Below are 8405 nucleotides of genomic sequence, written 5' to 3' on the forward strand. Positions count from 1 at the left end.
ATAAAGGAGAGGATATGGTAAGTAGGGGTGGAAATAAGACAAAGGGAGAAATGTAAGATGGTATGAGGTAGAAAGAGACAATGTAGAAGGGGAGAGTGATTAGTTAGAGAGGAAGAGAATAATTTTTAAAAGTGTGTAAATGTGTAAGTTTTCAAAATAATTTTAAAAATGTGTAATTTCTGAAAAAATATGTAAATAGATAAGTTTAAAAATTATATAAATGAGTAATTTTAAAAAATTAATTTTAATTATTTTTATTTTAATCATTTTTTAATTTTTAATTTGAATTATATTTTTTTCTAGATCTTTTAGTAATTATATAAGGACTTTTTGAACTAAAAATTATAGTAGTCTTATATTATGTGCTATGTTTATTCTTTAATATCCACACTACCTTTTACAATATTTATCAAATCAAAGTCTTTTTTAGTATTATTTATTTTAATTTCAAGATTATTTTTTCCCATCTTAAACTTGAAATTTTAGAGAGAGAGAGAGAGAGAGAGAGAGAGAGAGAGAGAGAGAGAGAGAGAGAGAGAGAGAGGAGTTCCTAGAGGTTGAGTGACATGGGCTATGGCTATATGATAATCAAGAGGAATAGATGGTGAGAGAGGAAGGGATATAAGAGAAAGAGGGAATGGTAGAGGGAATAGGGGAGAAATGGGGTAAATATAATAATTAGGGAATGTGATAGATGGACATTGTAATGAAGGAAGGAAGAGAGGATAATAGTGATAAGTGGGTGGACGGGGGTGGGGGGGTTACATAGGGGAAGAGAGTAATTATGGGGGGAGATATATGTATTATATGTTTGGGAAAGAGAGATGTGTGAGAGAGAGTAAGAGACATGACGTAAAGATAGATAAGGTATTTAGGAGGAAGCAATTGCTAGAGGGGTAGGGAGATGGAAGAAAGATAAAAGGGGGAGTGGGGAGAGATAGAGGTAAATATAGAAAGAGGATGTATGTGTGTGTGTGTGTGTGTGTGTGTGTGCGTGTGTGTGTGTGTGTGTGTGTGTGTGTGTGTGTGTGTGAGAGAGAGAGAGAGAGAGAGAGAGAGAGAGAGAGAGAGAGAGAGAATGAGGTAGGCATAGTGTGAAGGATGAGAGATAAAGAAACATGAGAGAGTTTTTGAGACTTTACTTTAATGAATAATACACAAACCATGTATTATAGAAGTTGAAGCCTTAATAACTCTCTAACTCTTGATTTCCTTAAAGAAGTTCCACTATGACCTTTTGTCTATTGAAAATAATAATCTAGCTTTAAGAATAAGACTTAAGCAAACACTAATTCAAATGAAACTCTAATTCCAATCCAAAGTTTAATTCTAATTAGTTCAATAAAAAATAAAATTGATTGTATTAATGATTATATAGGTGGTGATTTATTTATTTTTTCAAAGGGAATTTATTTCATTAAACATATTTTTTAAGTGAGCATATAAAATCTATAATGTACCATAAAATATTATATATAATACTTATTATTTATTCTTGTAAATTATTAAATAATAATAATATTTAATATTTAATAATTTTAAAAAATCATAATATATTAACTATAACGAATTATAATATTAAAAATAATGTGTTTCAATTTGCATCGCGAGTGCTACTAGCTTATATATATATATATATATATATATATATATATATATAATAAGCCGAGAGATATCCTTCTCGAGGCGCCTATTTTCATAATATCACTCAGTGCAATAGGCACCTCGAGAAGGATATCTCTCAGCTTATTTTATATATATATAATATATATAAGCTATTTTTTAATCAAAGGTGGTACCTAAATGTAAAATAGTGAGGTTTAATAAAACTTTAATAACTTTTTTTTAAAAAATTAAATTAATTCAGGTCATCAATCTACATACAATTCTTTTGAAGTTAAAAAAAAATTGAAAAAAGTGAAATTTTGATCAAATTATGGTGTTCATACACGAGAGGTTTTAAAATCTTTGGTGTGTTAGGTAACTTCCTTTAAAAGGATTTACAAAAATTTATTTATTTCTATCAAATTATGGTGTTCATACATGATCGTGTTATGGTCCTAAAGCAAACATTTTGAAAAAGTGGTTTTTAAAGATCCATACCAAAAAAATCTATGATATAGGTATACAAATAAATTACATATTCAAAAATTAGATTCTAAACACTACAATTTTATTACTGAATTTTTTCATATTCAATCTCTAAATTACTCAAATTTTGACATCAATTAACAAGAAATTTCAAAAATAGAAGATTAAGGAAATTTTGGTGGAAGACAGTGGGGAGATGGTAATGAAAGAAAGGAGGAGGTCGTGGAGAAACTTCAACACTAAAATGACGAAGGTGGGGATCATTAGGGAGACAATGAACCCTCAAGTTATGGAAGACAAGGAAGGAAAAATCCATTTTGATGAACTCATAAACCCAACTCTAATAGCAATTTTAGACAATGCAAGAGAGACAGGGCTCAATCTGCTCAATAACGCCAAAAAATAGTATGATAGACAACTTTCACTCAATCATGTGGTTGTTCCACAAGATTGAAGAGCTCAAGGAGAAAAGGAGCCATGATGAAGGCCAAAGGATGAGCAATGACTAGGGACATCTTACCAACTAGGAGGATCATCTTTCTAAGGTTGATAAAAGAGTGCAAAGGAAAGAGATATCAAACCAAAACCTAGCTAACTAGGTGATTGCCACTCTAAACATTCTAAATAAGAACATCAATAGTCTACGTGAATCATTGAAAAATGTAGGAATCAATGGGGAAAATGAAGAAAAGGCCAACACAGACTCCAAGCAAATTGAGGGAGAAATGAAAGAGACCAAGGGCCTGGTGGAACAATCTAATGACCTGAACCAAGAGCATGTGGGCGTGGAAATCTAGAGTGCAAATGAAGTAGTAGAAACCTTGTAGGATCTAGATAGGGAGAACTAATATTAAGAGTTCTTATTTTCTATTTCATCCTTTTCTCAGATTAGGTTAGCTAGCTTTTGTTTCCTAGTCGTGGGCCTATCTTTTTTTATGGCTTTATATAGGTAGATGCATAGGGTCTAGAATTTATTTAAAATTATTATGTTAGATTTTATGTGAAAACTCTTAGGTTTTAGGATCCTTGTATAACTTTTTTTTCTTAATCAAAAACAAAAAATTTCAAAAATAGGATTGCCCAAAAGTGAGACCCAACTTCTTGCACTTACCCTTATGTTAATACACATGATAAAAAGCTAATACAAATTATAACAAACAAGATCTATTAATGAAAACTTATTAGGAGAATTGTGGAGAGATAATTCAAACACTTCGGACATTTAACACTATTTAATGGCACTACTAACTTAGAACCATTATTTTGGAGCATTAATACAATTACATTCTGACTCTAATCATAGAATATTTATATTTATATACTTTGACTATTTTATACATGAATAGGTAAATGCAATTTTTTTAGCAGTCCAAGTACAAATAATTATCTACTTTTGGTTCCATATATCTTAGCAATGCCCACATCCTTAATGGTGGTTATAGGAGATTTCACATTAGTTATTCTTATCACCCAACCTATCCATAATTTCTAACATAAATGATTTTCACATGTTACATGTCTTACAATCCCAATCATAATTTAGGTAATGTTAGATTACCTTTGTGCATAATTGTGAAGGATAGGTAATAAGTGTTTGTGTATAGTCATCTACTTGTGAATTTTCTTCGTAAGAAGGCTAGGGAAGATTAGAAAATGAGATATAAGGGATTTTAAATTCTTCATGAAGTCATTTTTTATCTTGAAAAGAGAGGTTTCCTACAAAAACACATAATAAATTGAAGATAAAGAAATTTGGACCATGGGAAATCTCAAAGAAGTATGATTCTGCAAATATTGATAAAGCATAGTTGCCTGATAAACTCAGTATTTCATCTGTGTTTGATATTTCAAGATTTATAAAGTATCATGAGGGAAGTATTGAAGATAATATAGGAGAATTACATTGGAAAATATCAGAACCTACTTCAGTTACAAATAAGATAGAAGAAAATCTTAGATAGTTTTATTGGTAGAAGTACAAGAAATGAGAAATTTGAAGATAACCTGGTGAAATAGAAGGGATAACCTATTGAAGATTCATTATGGCTATCAAAATAACTAGTTGGTTATCTTGGTTTTACTTTGAATGCCTCAGATGTGACAATTCCAATTCTCAAATTACCCATGGTTTGGTATAGAGTAGCATTTAGGGTGTTACAGCAATCTTGCATCACAAAAAGATGTTGTCTACCATATTAACAATGGCTATTTTAGATAGGGTTAATATTTATGAAAAGGTTACAATTTTTATTAAATGTTTAATTTAAACAAAGATTGTTCAAAGCACCTCCCTAGAATTTTATTTTGTATATATAAGTAAGTAAAAGCACAAACCTGTGTCACCTTTTATAAAATAAAAAGGATCTAGACTGTTCAACTTCAATGACATAAAAATGGTATTTGTATTTAGAATTTGAAGGTGATATAAACTGATGAAATGTGTGAAATTCGATGAATTTTATGTCTATAATTTTCTAATTTATTTGAGTAAGAATTTATTCACTTTCAAAAAAAAATTGAAGTCCTTTTTTTAATAGCAAAAAATATAGGGTGTAGTTCTTATCAAACAAGTACATACAAATCATCTTTTTTTGCTCAAATTTGAAAGTAAGTTATAGCTAACATGTATAGAAAGAGCCTAAAAAAAGGAATGTTGGATTTTGATGCATATTTTCTTTGTTATAAGTACTCAAATTTGACTTTATAAGAAACCAATAGTTTTTCCCTCTAGTCAAAACTCCCCTATCAAATCTACACCTTTTTGGAAAAAAATCACATATTCTTGAAGATGACTCTCTTTTCTTGGGGTAATTTTTTCAAATATGAGTTTTACTTTTTTACTTTTCTAAGGAAGTATCTTCTCAAATGTTAAAATATATACTTATAATATTTCAAAATTATAACATATTATAACTAATCCAAATAGTATGAAATTTATATAATGATGATATTGACTTAGAGATCTCTAAAAGGGTATTTTAGTTTTTGAAAAAAGTTTAGTTTTCATAGAGAAATGTGATTTGACCAAAATAGGTTTACAGGTCCTAAAAGGTGACAAAAATATATCCTTTTTACCCAAGTATTCTAGTAATGTTTCATGGAAAGATCAAACCTCCTTGAAGCTTCTGTTGCAAAATTACCCATTAACTTGTTCCTATTCCGTGTACGATGGCATGTGGTCTTTCCTCAGAGTCTAAAGAAACAATATGGAACATCAATATTCCTTTTAGTATTCTTTTTTGCCAATTTAATGATATCTAAGCATTTCTAGAAATTGTGAAAATTCTATGATGAATAGTATTCTCTATTAGTTTATTTAAAAGATGGGTAGAATGGCATCTGCTTTCAAAAGTTGATATAAGAATCTAGGAACAAATGAAGCATCATCATATTGTTAAGAAATTTGATTAGGATAATATTCAATGGGTTGCATCAACTACTTGAGAGGACTTAGTTGCTTAGAATAGACTTTAAATTTATGGTACTATCTACTTCACCAAGTTCTTTCTTGTTAATTTTTTTTAATCTAAATAGATATAGGGAAGTCAAGTTTGAGATATTTCTCAACATCATGTCATGTCAATTAAGGATGATTTTATTAAGAAGTACAATACTATTAATGCACTAGTCAAGATCATGGAAAACTTTAATAAACCCTCCTTCAGAAAAAGATATAAAATATTGGCGAATATTTCATTATGTTGAAAAGTAAATTTATTTCTATTGGCAAATCTCTCAATTTTTTTAAATTTTGAATATTATTATATATTGGAAATTATTTTAGAACCATAATTATTGTGTAGAAAATATTGGCAAATCTCAATAATAAGTGGAAGTTTATTAATCACCATGGAATATTACAAATCAAACTTGAACATTTTTTACATCATGAAATATTATGAGGATCATTACATTTTATTTTAAATCAATATTGAAAATTAAATATTGGTGATATATCCCTAAAGTGACAAATAATTATGATAATTAGTAGTGAATTATTTATAATATCTCCAAAATATATAATATTTAGGCGAATCAAATATAATCATATATTGAATATTGTGGCAAATCTTTGAGCTTATTTTTTTTAATAAAATAAATTATTGAACTATTTTAAATATTTTAGAGCTAAATTTTACAAAAATGTGGCATTTTAGGTTGCATTAAGTCTTAGATTATTAGCCAAATAATTAGCCAAAAATTTCTAAAATTAGCCAATTGGTGAATATTAGCCACTAAAGATTACCTTGGTCAAGACTAGTCATAATGTATACTTTAAGGGACACTAAGGGATTCTTGAGAAACATATTTGGAATGAAAATCATGGCAATCAACTCAATAACATATAAAGAGAGGGGAATTACTTTTTGTAGTAGGATGCATTATATGTATCAAAAATAATATATAGAATTTTATTTTTTTGATCGGTAAACGACCAAGGCCTTGATTATATTTATTAAATCGAATTACTAATTTATATAAGCATTCCTCCATTCAAATAGGCACTGGTAGGAAATAATGGAGAAGAAAACCTCCAGTCTAGCCTGGGTTTAAAGTCCTTTATTACTACAACATAAAAGGGGCATACCCTAGTTCAAAAGTTCATTATATCTAATAATATAAAATCCAAATAATATATTTCTCATTAATCCTTGAATACATTACACTCTTTGTGGAATAAATTTCATCCTCTATTCTTTTGTATCCTTGCATGACTGCACATAGACCTTAGCCCTGCCTACTTGACTTAACTATCAAAATTATCAGTAATAAAACTGCATGATCATATATTAAAAAATGGATACTGTGGGGGATAATTAGAAAACTACATTAATTTATATGGACTATTCATTTATCAAACTAATTAATGTCAATCCCTTTTTGATTCACAAAAAATATTGAAGTTTGATAAAAATTTTATCAAATTCTATCAATGAAGTAGCCAATCTATCCTTTTAATCAAATAGTCATTCCTAAACCAATCTTCAAAGGGAGCAGCAGTAAATAGCCAAAAATGCTAAGTATTAGTGCTCAATATTAGACAAAACTCTGGTAATATCATATTAAATCCTAACATCAAACATTAAGCATTAGAAAAAGTCCTTAATTGAAAAATGTGGCATATAACCCTATTGAGAGGAGATTAGAACATAAATTAAACTTCCTCAAAATTGAGTCTTAATAGAATAGTCCTAATTATCATGGAATATGCTATGCATTCATAATTTCTAGACAAAGGGGAGCAGAATCAATCTAATACTAATCTTAACTCCACCTATCCAAAAACTACACTAAAGAGATAGATCCATCCTGACAACTGGGTGATTAGCAACAGGGTATTCCTCTTGATCATATGTATGGAGAATGAAGATCTAGGGACAAAACCTGAAACTACTCTATATCAGGGCTAGAATTCAACTTCCTCAAGAAAACCTAAAACAGAATATATCTACCTATCCAAAACATATTACCAATTTTACCAACTAGGAATTAAAAGCATCCTCTACTATTCAACAAACCAAGTAAAATGGAAATAAGAATGAAATAAAAAAAGCTGAGCCCTTTAGAATAACTATTAAAATTATCAATGTAGAGAGCCCATCAAATGGAAATTCAATTCCATACTAATTCTGGTTACCCTATCTGACATCCAGCAACCCCTATATGAACATAAATATCCAAATTTATACAAATTGAAAGAAGCATTTAAAACTCTTTAAGATCAATATTACCAAAACCATACAACCTTTTTATAAAATTGTATCATATGTGAGTTTTAAATACATATAAAAACCTAAGGATCATATGTAGTTGGATCCCTCAAAGTGATAACATTTAAGTCTAAAGTAAATTTATCAAATAGAGTATGAATTTATAGTATGCCTCTTTGCCCCCTAAATCCCCTTATGCTAGACAAAAATCCCATATTAGATAATTGAGACATATTACTTACAAAAAGATACATATAATCTATTTACATATTGAAAATTAAACCCTTCTACACAAAAATGACCAGATGAGAAAGTTGAGAATCAAAATGTTTTTCCTATCTGAGAGTCAAACCAAATATGGAACCTAACAGAAGCCTCCCCACATTACTCTTTCCAGTATACCATAATAACTTTTTAGATATCATTCTGGGATTCTGATTGAAAATGAGGTGGAAATTCAAATGTAGATCTGTCTCTGTTGGATTTCGCGACATTAGGTGTGCAAAAATTGACCAGATCAAGATTATCAAAAACACCTACGTGAATATATGCTTTGAACAGACTGAGATAATTAGTTAACCATTATATGTCAGCACCAAACAT

This window comes from Cupressus sempervirens, chromosome 7 (genome assembly GCF_028749045.1).
Source record: "Cupressus sempervirens isolate cs-2001-9-10 chromosome 7, ASM2874904v1, whole genome shotgun sequence".
Classification (NCBI taxonomy): Eukaryota; Viridiplantae; Streptophyta; class Pinopsida; order Cupressales; family Cupressaceae; genus Cupressus; species Cupressus sempervirens.